This window comes from Eucalyptus grandis, chromosome 1 (assembly GCF_016545825.1).
Source record: "Eucalyptus grandis isolate ANBG69807.140 chromosome 1, ASM1654582v1, whole genome shotgun sequence".
Lineage (NCBI taxonomy): Eukaryota > Viridiplantae > Streptophyta > Magnoliopsida > Myrtales > Myrtaceae > Eucalyptus > Eucalyptus grandis.
Window position 1 is genome coordinate 32,315,725 of NC_052612.1, and position 15,683 is coordinate 32,331,407.

General features: G+C 38.1%; 1 long non-coding RNA gene across 1 annotated transcript; it reads right to left on the minus strand.

Annotated features, from left to right (window-relative positions):
• Positions 1 to 10,020: 10,020 nt before the first annotated feature.
• On the minus strand, positions 10,021 to 13,917 carry LOC120290170. Its single transcript, XR_005548027.1, has 2 exons — positions 13,306 to 13,917; positions 10,021 to 10,378 (listed from the first exon to the last, which is right to left on the minus strand). It is a non-coding gene; the product is annotated as an uncharacterized LOC120290170 (long non-coding RNA).
• Between the last annotated feature and the right edge of the window lie 1,766 nt (positions 13,918 to 15,683).

Below are 15,683 nucleotides of genomic sequence, written 5' to 3' on the forward strand. Positions count from 1 at the left end.
ACCTTTTATTCCAAAGGACAGCACCTGCATGCCAAAAGAAATTTCTTATTTCTTTCTTCTATTTTAACAAAAACCTCCAGTGGACATAACGTGCGAGAATTTTTGCCATAGTTACACGCAATCGGAACTTGTCCTAGCGATTGATCGGGTGAACGCGGAGGACCTCAGTCACCAACAGCATGAAGGAACTGCTGGGTCAAAATACACATTGACGTCAATGGTGTCGATAGGGCTCGCCAAGGCAGAGTCGCGGCAAGTTTGGAGTTAGTCGTGACTTGGTGTTGCTCTCCAATGGGTACCGCCCAAGGGGTGCCCAACTGTTCACGGCCAAGGATAATTCACGGGCTGCTGGCTTGCCCTGGATGGAGTCTCGAGCGGTGTCTCGTGGACTCAAGAATGAACGGCAAAGGGGCTATTTGCCAATATGGCTCGACTCAAGAATTGGCAAGTGAATCTCACTTGACAACCTGCAAAATAGAAACTCGATGTTGCTAGTTTGATGGCTGCTGCTAGTGGCACTTGTGGCAAGGATCGTCATTTGAAGGTTCACGGCTTGGCTATGTAGGGACTCCTCGGCAGCAATTGATCATCGGCTAGAAGCAATGGCGCTGGGATTGCGAAGTTGGAGGAACCCGTGGACTGGGAATCGTGGTGATGGACTCGGCTATGCACCTCCTAATTCTCTCACCTGTTGCCAAGAAGAGAGTTCCTTCTCTTGTTCTTGTATTTCATGGCCGTATATTCTCCACTGCGTGGCCGCCTTTGAAGCCTGGTATTGAATACGATGGTGGGTGGTTGCCTTGACTGAGTTGTCTTCTTCTTCTCGATTCTATCTCTTTCCATGAATTGTGGCAGTGTGTTTCTATTGTGTGGCCCTCCCCTAAAACCCTACGCATTTTAACCTATTTATAGGCCATGAATTAGGGTTTTAATTCTTCCAAATCTATATCCACAAAGATTGCTTTTCCAAACGCAATATTTGTTTTTAGATTGAAATCTCACAAAGATAAATTCGTAAATCTCCCCGAGGATATGGGCTTGGTCCAATTTACTCCCTTCGTGAGCTTAGCCCAACTCATCAAATTAAAGTTCTGAACCATCAATTCGAACCCATTTGTCACCGGCCCACCGTAAATGCAAATTAAAATAAATGTACCTAAAACTACTTGCTATGCAATTTTTTTTTTTTTAGGGATCAAAATCAATCGTTGGTTTTTTAATGTAATAAATGAATAAACAGGTCACCAAATTTAAGTGTCAACAGCTGCCTCTCTTTGAAGGTGAGCTCGTAGAGATTTGCTTCAAAAACAAATTGAGACCTAAATTTTGACCATGCACATGCAGTGAATGATTTTTTGTTGGAAAATGAATCCAATTTTAAAATGCAATTTATATGATGCATGGAAATGCTAATGCAAATGATAAAGGAACCTGCCTAAATAACTTACCTTCAAGGAAGATATAGCAATTCAAGATAGTTGGTGTTATATGTCCAAGACCCGTACCTTTCGACAGTTGTCCAGAATAGTAAGAAGGCTTTGTAAGGAGACTGCTTTTCTAGGACCCATACCTTTCTACAGTCGGCCAATATGACAATATTTGGTTGTCTAGGACCCAAACCTTTCTTCGGTTGTCTTGACGAAAAAAAAAATGATATTTCAGGACTCGTATCTTTCTCGTACCTTTCTTCGGTTGCCTGAATGAGAAACTACTTTTTCAAGACCCGTACCTTTCTACGGTTGCCTAAATTGGGATTAACTTTCTAGGACCCATACCTTTCTACGGTCACCTGAATGGGGAAATTGCTTTTCCAGGACCCGTACCATTCTACAGTCACCTAAACAAGAAACCACTTTTCAGGACCCGTACCTTTCTTCGGTCGTCTGTTAAAGCAATAAATATTGTCTTAGACCTGTACCTTTCTATAGCCACCTAGCATAAGGTTTTGTGTAGCTAGGACCCGAATCTTTCTTCGGTCACCTAGCATTGCAGCATAGATCATCTGACCAGGACTTGAACCTTTCTTTGATCGCCTTAATCAAATTGAATCTTGGAGAAAAACCTTTGGGGGACAGCTCAATCGAGTGTCGATTAAGAGGAACTTCGGGCTACAGAAGCACTCCGATTTGACAAGGGGACTCACGTCATGTTGATGAAAAGGACTCTAGGCTACGAAAGCATGCCAAGTCGATAATAGGAATTTGGGCTACGGAAGCACGTCGATTCAATAAAAGGGACTCTGGGCTATGAAAGCATGCCAGGTCAATATAAATGGACATTGGACTATGGAAGCACGCTGAGTCGATAAAAAGGGGGACATCGAGCTACGAAAACACCGAGTCAATGAAAATGGACATTGGGCTATGAAAGCACACCAGGTCAAGAACTCCAGGCTACGAAAGCACACCGGGTCTATTAAAAGGGACATCGGGCTACGAAAGCATACCGAGTCAATGAAAAGGACTCTGGGCTATGAAAGTACACCATGTCAATATAAAGGGACACCGGGCTATGGAAGCACGTTAGGTCGATAAAGGGGAACATCGGGCTACGAAAGCACACCGAGTCAGTGAAAAGGACTCCGGGTTATGGAAGCATGCCAGGTCAGTGAAAAGGGCTTCGGGGAGTAACTTGAACGTCAAGTATTACTTAGTCTTCAAGAAAATATTGCTTGTCAGACATGATCAGAGCAAAAACTAATATGCATTCATCGTAAACAATTTGAGCTACTCTAGAATGCACATTTCAAAATTCAATAAGGTTTTCATTAATTCAAATAATGATATTACCATATTTGCATCACTCAAATTTCCACAAGAGAGAATTGTCGTTCAAGACAATGACATGGATTTTTTAAGAATACTAAATGAGAGACTTTTTGTTAGAAATGACTTTCACTCACTCTCATTTAGAGTGGCTATTTTATGAGAATCACTCCATCTCACCATCATCATATTGACAAGGGTTTGAGTATTCTCGCAAGCAGTACGACCTTATCAATCTAAGAGGTCTTTAACATGGACCATAATGTGGGCTTGATTAATGGTTTAATAAAGGGATTCTTTGAGTCAAGGCTACCGAAAGAACGATATTCTGCAATCATCTTTGGGTTTACAAGTCAAGAACCCTGCAAAATGAGAAGGAAATAGTCTTGCTTGCACTTCTTCGAGCAATGCTTAAAACATGTGAACCTCTATGTTAATTCAAGTTTCCTAATCATAAGAGACTTTGTAAGGGACGTAACATAGGTTAGGTTCATGGGTTGAGAAATAAAAGATTGTTAAGCTCAAAGATGTGTATAACGTTCAAAGTTGATGATCATCTAGGCATTGTTGCCGGTCTTCTCCTTCACCAGGGATTGCCGTTATAAATGCACTATTAATCTTGACTCTTTGAGTACTACTCCATTGGGATTCAATTTTTATAATTGATAGTCATCTATCTTGACTTTCTTTTTCCATCTATGGGCATTGGCCTTGCTTTTTCCAAACACACCGCTTTTTCATCCCCTAGTTCTCATTCATTTTTTTTCACTTCTTTTTTCATGGGCATTGGCATTGCTTTTACCAGGCACATTGCTTTTTCATGCCCTTTGGTTTTATTTCTTTTAACATTTGGACCTTTGGGAGGTCTTCATCTTCTGTCAACACTCTAGACCATACTGTTCGAACAATTGCCTTTTGCCTTGCCCAAGTGTTGGGGATGATCACCAACTGGGTTCAAAGAAATGAAATTGTAGGCTCAAGTGGGCTATGCAAATAATATAAGTATGTAGGATAGAGAAAGAAATGCTCTTCATCATCCTAAGGCACTTGAATTACCACATGAATTCAATGTAATAGCATGACTTGAGAATTGATGCAAGTGAGAGTAAGAAAATTTATTTCAATTTTCTCCATATGGTGCTGTCTTACCTCCAATTTGCCCCGATGTGGGGTGGTTCTTGACAGGGGTAATTTGAAAGAATTTCCACAAGTGTATGGGGCTCAAAGAAGTTAAGCAATGGATCACCTATAGTATTTGGGATAGAGAAATTAATTGCCCCTCATCATTTCGGTCATCGTACCTTTTGTGAGAGAACTATTTACCCTGTTGATATGGAATTTTCTACACGCATCTCACAAGTATATAAGTAGGGGACTGTGTATAAGATAAGGCTTGCATTTCATCATCTTGACACGTCTCATTTAGCATTCTTAAGCATTGATGTCACTCCATTAAATTGTCTATTTTGACAAATCTTCACATGAAATCGGTAAGTTAAATAAGCAAAATCACTATCGAAATTCTCTTTTGAAAAGAGTCCGACAATTTAAGTATAAGCTTTTTGTGACTTCAAAACAGACAATTTACCACACGATTTTGGCTATTCATTCAAAGAATTGTCCCACGAAGGCACCATCTCAGTAGTGGGTGTTCTTGACACACACACACATTAATTGATCAATCAAGATTGAAAATACTATCTTAAGTTTCATAAACGCCCTGTTCTTGATTTTTTGCCCCTGAAGTGCCTTTTTCAGATTCTTTCTCATCAGGCCAAGAAAGTAATGCTCTTAAACATGAAGTAAATGAGTTGGAAAATTAAACAGGGCTAACCTAATGCATGCTTTTGGAAATAGCTTGAAAAATAATTTTTTTTATTCACTTTTTTTTGGGAATTTTTTTTGAATAAGGAAGCATGAAGAACCCAGTCCTCAGAATTTCTCCATGGATGATATTTTTTTTTTTTATTGTTGGATATTGTCATCGGGCTGGTTTGGTGTACCCCATCATGTCCTCAAAATATAATTGTAATTTCATCGAATAGAATCAAATGAATTACATTATTGGAATGTGATGTTCAAGCACAGGAGAAATTGAAATCAATCCCTAAAAAGAGATAAGAATTCTCACGCAGGGGAAGGTGCATGCCCTAATTAAATGAGGAAATCGAACTACTTAGGACCATAAATCATGTGTACTTGAATTCTCCACCCTCCTTGATCTTGTGATGCGAACCCTTCAGGTAAGATATTCTTCCCTCTAGATATGTCACTAGTCTCTTTATGATGGCATCAAATTTGGCTACCTTAGGAAAATGAGACAGTTCAAAAAGTCTTCTTGGCTCTCTCATTGGAGTAGCAATTTCTCATTGAAGATAGATCGCAGCACTTTTGGTTGACGAGATTAGCTCTGTTTTATCCATCATTTTAGCTCTCAATCATGAACGGATGGGTGAACGAGATCGCTCCATAATAACCTAATTCAAATTAATGGGAACATGTAAGCATGAGGTATAAATAGAAAGTCAATTCATGACAATGATCTAATCGATTTTTCAATTTTTTTTTTCATTTATTCATGAAAAGTTCGTACAAGAAGGGCATTTCCTAAAAATGGACTAGGTAAATAAAAATAGACACCCTAACAAGACCAAATTTCCTAGACATGAATTGAAAACAAATTCTCCATTTTTTTTTTTTGGAAATGATTCATTACGTGGCAATTTCCTCATTTTATTTGTAATTGACGAATGAATTAGATCAAACGACTAACCTAGATTGTCATGGACGGACCAAAGGTACGACAAAGTAAGTAAGTTGCACAGTATAAGGGTAGAATACTTACTTCACCAAGGAGAATCAATGGCAATTACATAGACATGTGTATGGTAAGTGGCTTGATTTCTAATCTAGAAGGCTTATCTAAGTGGAGTTGCAAGGATGATCGGACTAGCCACGGGCGTGTGGACTACATCGGGTCCTCATGACTCCGACTTGGTCAAAGAGCTGACTCAGGTCGCAAGCATATGGACCGAGGTTGGTACTCTTGACACCATAAAAAAAAAAAATCGGGATTGAGATGGACGACTCATACCGCGGGCATGCGTTCAAAGTGGTATCCATCTCAATACCATCCTAGATGATCTTATGTGGCCCAGGTCTGGCAGCAGGTTGTGTATGCAATAGTGTAGTGTAAATGCAAGGCATGCACAACAGTTTATATCAAGCAACACTTCATATGTGAAAGTAAACCATACATTCCTACACCTCCCTGCAAAACAAAGATTAGCAAACACTTCCCCTTATACTCCCATTCTACAAGAACATTTAACACCTTAAATGTTAGTGGCATACCTAGAATCCTCGCTGCCAAACAAAAACATTTTTTTCAAATAAAAGAGAAAATTGGCCTAAGTCCACTAAGAGTTTTAACTTAAGTCCCCAGCGGAGTCGCCAAGCTGTCGCGACCAAATTTTCAAGTGCACCACCTAAAATTAGGCTAATTGATTACTAAGTCAAACTTAGCTTGGGCTCTTCCAAGCTCATACCAATTCGCGACTTAGGTTTAAATATCTAGCATATAAAAGGGAGTCGCCACTAATCAGTTTACGGTAGATCGATTAAACACCTAAGTAAAATAATTGGAGAATTATTTTACTCCTATGAACTAGAGACTTTAAGTATGGGGACTTGGTTACACTAGACTTCTCTAATGCCATTTGGATACCTTTCTCTTTTATTTTGAGAAAATATTTTGCAAGCAGCTTGAGTTAATTTTAATTCACTTCCCTAATATGTGATGTGATTATACGAGTGCGCAAACCACGAATTTAACACTTAGATAAACAGTGAATAAATTGCAAAACTTACCTCAAAGCAACGAAAGTATCTATAATGTTAGATCAGAATTCACATCAACAATCCTAGATATGATTTCTAATTAACACGCAAGTTTTTTGTTTTCACTTAATTAATGAGAATCATGCTTTTATGCAATGCATGCTACTAAATGACCTAATTCTAATGACAAGCAATTTCTAATTAAATGGACCTAGCAACAATCACTAAATAACACACATTTCATGAATCTAATTCTATATGGCATGCACATGACATTTTTTACTTTTCTTCTTAAAAAAGAATGCAATCTATCCTAGAGATTGAAACTAATTTATCCTAAGTCATTTTTTATATTATTTCATGAAATTCGAAATTAGGACAAATGTGAAAATTATCTAGGTAGATTAAGATATCATCCAATTTGTATTAGAAATTAGGTTAAGCCAAATCTAAATTTAAATTAGAACATTATCTTAACCAAGTAACCCTAAAAAGCAATCTATCTAGGAAAGATTATCTAAATCTATAATTAATTAGAAAATAAAATCAAACATGCAATATTATCCTAATATGCAATGATGTACAAATAATGCCCTAGTTCTACATGACATATGCATGATGATTTTTTTTTTTTATTAAATTCGAAATTAAAAATTGTCAAATAATTAAACATGCAACTTAAGTTAAAAAACTAGCATCCTAAATTCATTGGTTTTTTTTTTTTTTGGATTTTTTATTTTCTCAAAAATTCGAAATAAATAAATTTCCTATTCTAAATATGCAAGATAACCCTAAGACTAGGAATATTCTAAAACAAACTAATCTATCTCAATTTTTTTAATTTTCTTTTGTAGAAATAAAATCAATTCTAACAACATGACAGCAAATCAGGCAAGATATGATTGATATCCATCTAATAAATTGACGAATCGTATCTCGCGCATGAGATCGGCTTGGCCAATTTTTAAGAAAATCACAAATTGTATCTCAAGCGTGAGATCGAATTGACGATTTTTCCGTGCGATTGTAAGTCATATTTCGAGCGTGAAATTGAATTGCCAATCATGTGCACGTTGTGAAATTAGGAAATAAATCCCTAAATTAAAAATATTTTCGAGAAAATTTGGATAAGATGCATCATTGGAAGATTTGAATTTAAACGCAATATCAATGAATTAAGTAAGGAAATTATCAAATTAAATTTGGATAATATCTTTACCTATTTCATAGATATCGTCCCCGAATTCGGACTCGTCAAAAGATGGCACCAATAATGGCTTATGGTGAGCTCGACGCGGTGGTTTGATTGGGTGTGTCCACGGCTATAGGGCATGCGAGAATACTGCGTTGCTAAAGGAGTTTATCGTGCTTGATGGTCTTGGGCCATGGTGAACACTAGAAATCCTTTTATTCCAAAGGACAACACCTGCATGCCAAAAGAAATTTCTTATTTCTTTCTTCTATTTTAACAAAAACCTCTACTGGACATAACGTGCGAGAATTTCTGCCATAGCTACTCGCAATCGGAACTTGTCCTAGCGATTGATCGGGTGAACGCAGAGGACCTCAGTCACCAACGGCATGAAGGAACTGCTGGGTCAAGCGAGATATTGATGTCGATGGTGTCGATGGGGCTCGCCAAGGTAGAGCCGCAGCAAGTTTGGAGTTAGTCGTGACTTGGTGATGCTCTCCAACGGGTACCGCCCAAGGGGTGCCCAACGGTTCACGGCCAAGGATAATTCACGGGCTGCTGGCTTGCCGTGGATGGAGTCTCGAGCGGTGTCTCGTGAACTCAAGAATGAACGGCAAAGGGGCTGTTTGCCAATATGGCTCGACTCAAGAATTGGCAAGTGAATCTCACTTGACAACCTGCAAAATAGAAACTCGATGTTGCTAGTTCGATGGCTGCTGCTAGTGGCACTTGTGGTGAGGATCATCATTTGAAGGTTCACGGCTTAGCTGTATAGGGACTCCTCGGCAGCAGTTGATCATCGGCTAGAAGCAATGGCGCTGGGATTGCGAAGTTGGAGGAACCCGTGGACCGGGAATCGGTGATGGACTCGGCTATGCACCTCCTAATTCTCTCACTTGTTGCCAAGAAGAGAGTTCCTTCTCTTGTTCCTGTATTTCATGGCCGTATATTCTCCATTACGTGGCCCCCTTTGAAGCCTGGTGTTGAATACGATGGTGGGTGGTTACCTTGACTGAGTTGTCTTCTTCCTCTCGGTTTTGTCTATTTTCACGAATTGTGGCGGTGTGTTTCTATTGTGTGGCCCTCCCCTAAAACCCGAGGGGTTTTAACCTATTTTTAGGCCATGAATTAGTGTTTTAACTCTTCCAAATCGATATCCACGAAGATTGCTTTTCTAAACGCAATATTTGTTTTAAAATTGAAATCTCAAGAAGATAAATTTGTAAAATCTTCCCAAGGATACGGGCTTAGGCTAATTTACTCCCTTTGTGGGCTTAGCCCAACTCATCAAATTAAAGTTCTAAACCATCAATTCAAACCCATTTGTCACCGGCCCACCATAAATGCAAATTAAAATAAATGTATCTAAAACTACATGCTATGCAATTAATTTTTTTTAGGGGTTAAAATTAGTCCCTAATTTTTTAATGTAATAAATAACAAAACATGTTGCTAAAATTTAGGTGTCAACAAATATAAAAGATTCATGGGATTCAAGTAGAATTATTGATGATGCCCGTATTCAAGACCAATTCATTCAACCAAGAATATCAACATGCATTCAAGATCGATGACACTCTCTTTGATAAGCCCTCATAGACAGGTGGAGTCTCATCTTTGACTTTGTTAAAAAGACTGTTATTTTTCATGCATTGAAGCTTGCATCAAAACACTTTGAGATGGTCACCAACATTAAAAATATTGTACATTTAACATCGTTTCTAAATTTATCCAGTTTCTATGTAGATATATGACTGTTAGTTTATTGGTTTAAGTCTAGTATTTTGCTTCTTTTGTCGTGCTATAAAAGGTCATCAAGTCTTTGTAAAACACACATCATATTTGATTAATGAAAAGTTGTTTAGTGCAATTCCTTTGAACTTTAAAGAGTTCAAACCACTTGAAACTTTTTTCACTCCATTCAATTGAAGGTTTTAAATATTGCATCCTTGAAAAGTTGCAGCTATCAATCTTGAAGAATTGATGCCATTTTAACTTCCTTGGAGGCCTAGAAGAGCAACCCTTGAAGTTCTCATCATTTTCTTTATTTCGTCCGATTCCATTTTGTCCACTTCCTTCTAAAATCGACAAGCCTACAATGCTCATATGAGAAAATCGAATACGTAAGAGTTATAGATCCAAGACTCTTTGTTCTTTGGCTTTGGAATCAAGTAATTCTGATCTAAATTGACAAAGTAATGCCCATTTTTCTAGATTAGCGTAGAATTAAATTTTTTGCTCAATTTTGTGACTAAGTTTTCGTATGTGTAAGTTACTCTCACAATCATATTGTTTGAATAACCGGCCTTGGGCTACATCAATTATGTCCCAAACTCGAGACACCCTACCTCTAAGGAACATTGAGAGATTGAAAGAGAGAGAGAGAGAGAGAGAGAGAGAGAGAGAGAGAGTTACTGGTCCATATGTACTAAAACTGAAAATGCAATGAAAGATAATAGCGTGTTCAGCGAAGTTGCAATTCCAAGAAACATATTGACGATCCAGAAATATGCGCCTCCTCTCGCCTCGTGCTTTTCGCTCGGTGAAGCAAATGTGCTATGTTTTAGATTTGCCAGGAGAACTGCACAACAGTAATTATCAGCATCAGATTTAACAGGTGGCCTAGATGCGATTGGCGTTGACACCGCCTTATCTACCATTTTACAGGCAACTGCTTGAGTATACTAACCTTAAATCACATTCCATCCTACGTACTTGGTGTCGCGACCCGATCTCGCCGCCCCTCGAAATGGTATCCAAGGATGGGAAAGGTCGGGTTTAGGGATACTTGATCTCAAGATCGCGAGCTCTCCCAAGCCCGTACCCCGCATGACAGTAGGTTTATCATGCGATCTAGTTGTTTATAACAACCTAAAAATATACAGGAGTCGCCACTAGCCTCATTTTTTGGGGTTGGCTAGAAACCCAATCGAGGGTTGGGAGTATTCCCTCGATTCCTACGCAACCAGATATCTAGGTTCGGGGACTTGGGTTACGCTAATTTTGCTATTAGCGTCCTTTCGGTACCTAAACAGTATGTTGTGTTTTTTTTTTTTATTTAACGTGTTCATGCGTTTCTTTTTACATTTTCGGGATCATCAATTCCTAGACTAAGTGATCATGCGTGGTTGATCATTTTCATGCTTTTCTATTTCTAAAAAATAAAAAGGAAAACAACCAATGAAATTGAAATTACAAAACATGAAGTAAGCAATCAAGGAAAAACAGTAAACCTAATCAAGCAATTCTAAAGAATATAAAAGAAAAAAAAACAATTAAAAAGGAAAGAAAGAAAACCCGCAACTCGTCGGGTTTTATACAATGCTAGGAACCGACACATATGTCGGGAAAATAAATAGTACATGACAATGGTCGGAATGGACATCGACCTCCACCATCTTCACGCCTTACATTCTCCATCTTCGAGGTCCTAATCTAAACCTAGCTTAGGAAACTTCTAGCTAAATGCATACAATGGAAATAGACGAGCAAACGCATCAAAACAATCAAAAGCAAGACATTTTTTATATTTAAAAAAAGAGTGACTAAAGTCACAAAGTCTCTGGATCAAATTCTAGGTGATATCCCAAATAAATCTCATAGAGACACTATCATCATATCAACACATGAATTTCTAAAAATTCTAAAAAAAAACAAGTCAATCCAGAATAAAGCATAGTAACATATCACACCGTCATTCTACAACATATTGAAAATAATTGGACAAATCTACTATCTCATCTTAAGACTAAAGGCAACTAGCCACAGAAAAGATAGCATTTTTATAATCGAATCAACTTCAAAAATCAAAGACAGCACTTCATTATTTATTGTAACAAAAAGCACGCGAATTTATAAAATCCTGGAAGAGATCAAGGTCAATTAAAAGTAGAACAGAGCAGCAAGGCAAACATGCAACCATTTTTTTATGCAGTTTTTATGTGAAGGACAACTTTCATGAAGGACCTAATCCCAAACTCCTCACACAAAAAATTCATACCAAATTCACAAGTATTTGAAGCTATAAAAACAAAGCACGTATTCTAAATCAAGACTATTTCCAAATTTCAATATCAGCAAATTCACGCATGAACAGCAAATATCAATTGCAATTAGCCAAATGGGTGCATGATATTCACATCAAACGGGGTTCAAATATGATAATGACTCTCATGAAAGATTCAACTCCAGCAAAGCATGTTTACTAACTCAAATTTGAACACATGCATCAGGTCTCAAACAGGACAGATTCTGGACTGAACTTTGGACATGTGAAAATCATATCAAATGAGATTCAATCAGGGCATTCTATAGCTCATTGGAAAGATTTTCGAACCATCTTAGACTTTCATGAAGACTTTGAACACAGAAAACCACAACAACCAGCTCATATTAAGTCATTTGCACAGAAGGTCAGATCAGCAAAAGAAACAGAATATCAGAGCAGAATCAACAGACTTTGTAGGTGTTTTTCAATGACCGAATGACGTCCGTTCAGGGCATGCAACATATCAAATCAAAGCTTGAGAAGTCTATTTTCTATGTCTAAAAGGGCTCAAGACCAGAAAGCCTCATCTATCACCTCATTTAAGCCAAAACAGAAAGTGACATATCAAGGCAAATCAAGTTCAATCAACTTCAAGTTCATGATCATTGATCATCAATCCACAGAAATTCATTAACCTTAGTAGATTATATCAATATATTCAAGACAACGTATGATTAGAGAACAAACACAGATCATGCCAGAAACTATTATTGAAGAATTGAAGTCAAAATTCCCAGATTCAGCTCCTAGATTTAGTGGCTTGTTTCTCACAGCAAATGAACTTCAATTTTAATAGGCACCCTACTGATTCGAAGCTTTAAGAAATCAGAATTATTTTTCTAGCTGATTTCTTCCATTAATTTCTGCGTTTAATTGTCCAAATCAATCTATTAATCACATTGACTCATTAACCTCCAAAATCCTAGAACAGATTAACATTGGACAATCAATCACCAGTCAACTCCTACTCGGCAGACTCAACATCCACCTCCCCAAAAATCTTTCTTAAGGGCAGCGAGATTTTCACGGGCCTCAGAGAAACTCTTCCTCCTCTATACCCTCACTGACATATCGGTGCACAAATACACGCTTAGCAATACATGAGATCAAATTTGTGGTCAATCTGAGAGAAAACCTCGGCCATGGAAAAACTTATTTCATCAATGGTTTAGTTTCAGACATGAATTGATTACATTTACCAATCAACAGTTGAAAGAGACACTCGATAATCAACTCTGATCTAGCTTAAGCATTTCATCGAGTAGAAAGTAGGTATCTCAGCCTCGAGTCCAAAATGCCACAGCCAGATAGGAAAGCGCAACCAAACTTATCACGACAACAATTTTACAAGCTCAGTTTACCTAATGAACTTCAATAGCAGGCAATTGATAGGGGAAAACAGAGAGAAAGCGAGCGACAGGCTGAGCGCGAGATAGAGCGATCGAGAGAGAATGGCGAACCTGATGGAGCGAGCGAGCGTCAAATCTTTGGGAAAGAGTCGGAGAACACCTGATCCAAAGCTTCCGAAGCCGGATCGCTCGAACAGAGAGAGCGAGAACTCGAACAGAGAGAAAGAACAGATTTCCCTAGCGATCCCCAACCACCGGCGCTCGATCTCTGATCGCCTGCTAATGGAAGAAAACCTTCGACCCAAGCTTCGACGGAGAAGGAGCCTCCGAAAGAACAACTGAACCCTCACGAATCCAGAGAGAGATCCCTTTGAGAGCGTCCGTCGATCCGGCTGAGCCACGCGAGGCGGTGAGATCCGAGAGCCTCCAATCGGCGGTGGCAGCGACGCTGCTCTTCGACGGCGTTCGGCGTGATTTGTGACGACAGGGAATCGAACAGAGCTGCTTTGCCGATTCGCGATTGGATCCAAAGATCCAATCAAGGGTTTCGAACGCACCAGTTGATGAGCCGATCAGAGAGAGAGAGAGAGTCCCCGAGACCGTTCGGCCGTTTCCCCTTTTAGAGAGGGATCCTCCGAGAGAAAAAAGAGAGCGTGCGGGAGCCAAGAGCGTGGGAGAGAGACTCCGTCTTTTTCCGAGAGAGCGTGAGAGAGCGAGAGAAAAAAAAAACCCCAAGGAGAGAGAGAGATCCCCGCCGAGAGAGAAAAAGAGCCCCCTTTTTATATATATATATCTATTTTTCTCTTTTTTCTTTCTGTTTTCTTTTTATTTCTAATTTTTCTTTTGCTTTTCATTTCGTTTCATTTTTTCTTTTTGTTCTGTTTTGTTTTCTCTCTTTTTTTTTCTTTTCTTTGTTTTCTTTTTTTGGCTCTTTATTATTTTTTGTTTTTTTGTTTTTTTGTTTTTTTTGCAAACAAGGAATGATTAAAATGTCGATGAAAATTTCGGGCGTCAACACTTGGTATGTCCCAAATTGTATTCAGCACCATCCAAAGGTTAAACCAAAAAAACGGACGATGAGGGAGAAGATCAACGAATTGGACTCAAATTACAATTAATGTGGAACATGGAGACAAAGTTACACCAAAAATGTCTATAAATAGAAGAGCCTCAAACCAAGTCAAACGCAAGCCAACTAGAGAGAGAGAGAGGTCGCCCAAGGATTGCACATGAATGGAGGACTCAGAGAAACAAGTTATGCTAACAACTCATTGCTTCAGGTACATCTTTCATTGTCCTATTGTGAGCACATAAAGTCTTGGATCATGCTGCATTTAAAGAACGATTATTATACACTCATGGTAATTATGTACTGCAATATGATATATTCACTGTACATCAAACGAGGGTCCTTTTTTCCACCAAGTTATTAAATTATATATATCCAAAAGATGCTATTTTACCATTGTCGTGACCAAATTTTTTCGGGGTGTGAACCACTTAGGGTTTTGGCTAATGGATTGTTAAGCCTAGACTTAACTCGGGCTCTCTCAAGCCCATACCAATTCGCGACTTAGGTTTGAATTGTTAACATGCAATTGAATTTTAACTAGGAGTCGCCACTAATCTATTTTTAGTGGGTCGATTAGAAACCCTAGTAAAGTAACGGGAGATTTACTTTACTTCTACGAACCAGAGACTAAGGGTACGGGGACTTGGTTATGTTAGATTTCTCTAACGCTCTTTCAGTACCTTTATTTTTATTTTGAAAAATGTTTGGCAAGCAATTTGGATTGATTTTAAATCTATTTCCTTAACATGTGAGATGTTCATGCAGGTGCGCAAACCACCAATTTAACACCCAAGAAAGCAATTAAATGATGCAGAACTTACCTCAAAGCAACGAAAGCATCTGCAGTGTTAAATTAAAATCCATATCAACAATCCTAGATATGGTTTCTAATTAACATGCAATTTCTTTTCTTGTTTTCACTTATTAAATGAAAATATAGTCAATATGCAATGCAATGCTATTAATCTAATATGAAAGGATATAGCATGGCAACATGTCCTAAACTATATGAATAAAATTTTTGTGATCTCTTAATGAACATGCAATAATTAAATATGCAATCTAAATTAACCATGACGATTTAATTCTAATGACGAGTGATGCAATGCAATGACGTACAAGATTATTTTAACTAAAATGACATGCGACAAATAATTTAATACGCGAGCTATGTGTCACGCGACATTTATTAAATGACTTAATCTAATGACGGACAATTTCTAATTAGAAATGAACCTAACAATAATCACTAAAATGACATGCATTTCACGAACCTAATTCTATATGACATGCAAATGACATTTTTTATTTTAAAAATGCAATCTATCCTAGAAATTGCAACTAATTTATCCTAAGACAAATTTTATGAAATTTGAAATGATCTAGCTAGATTAAGATTCTATCTAATTTAAACTAG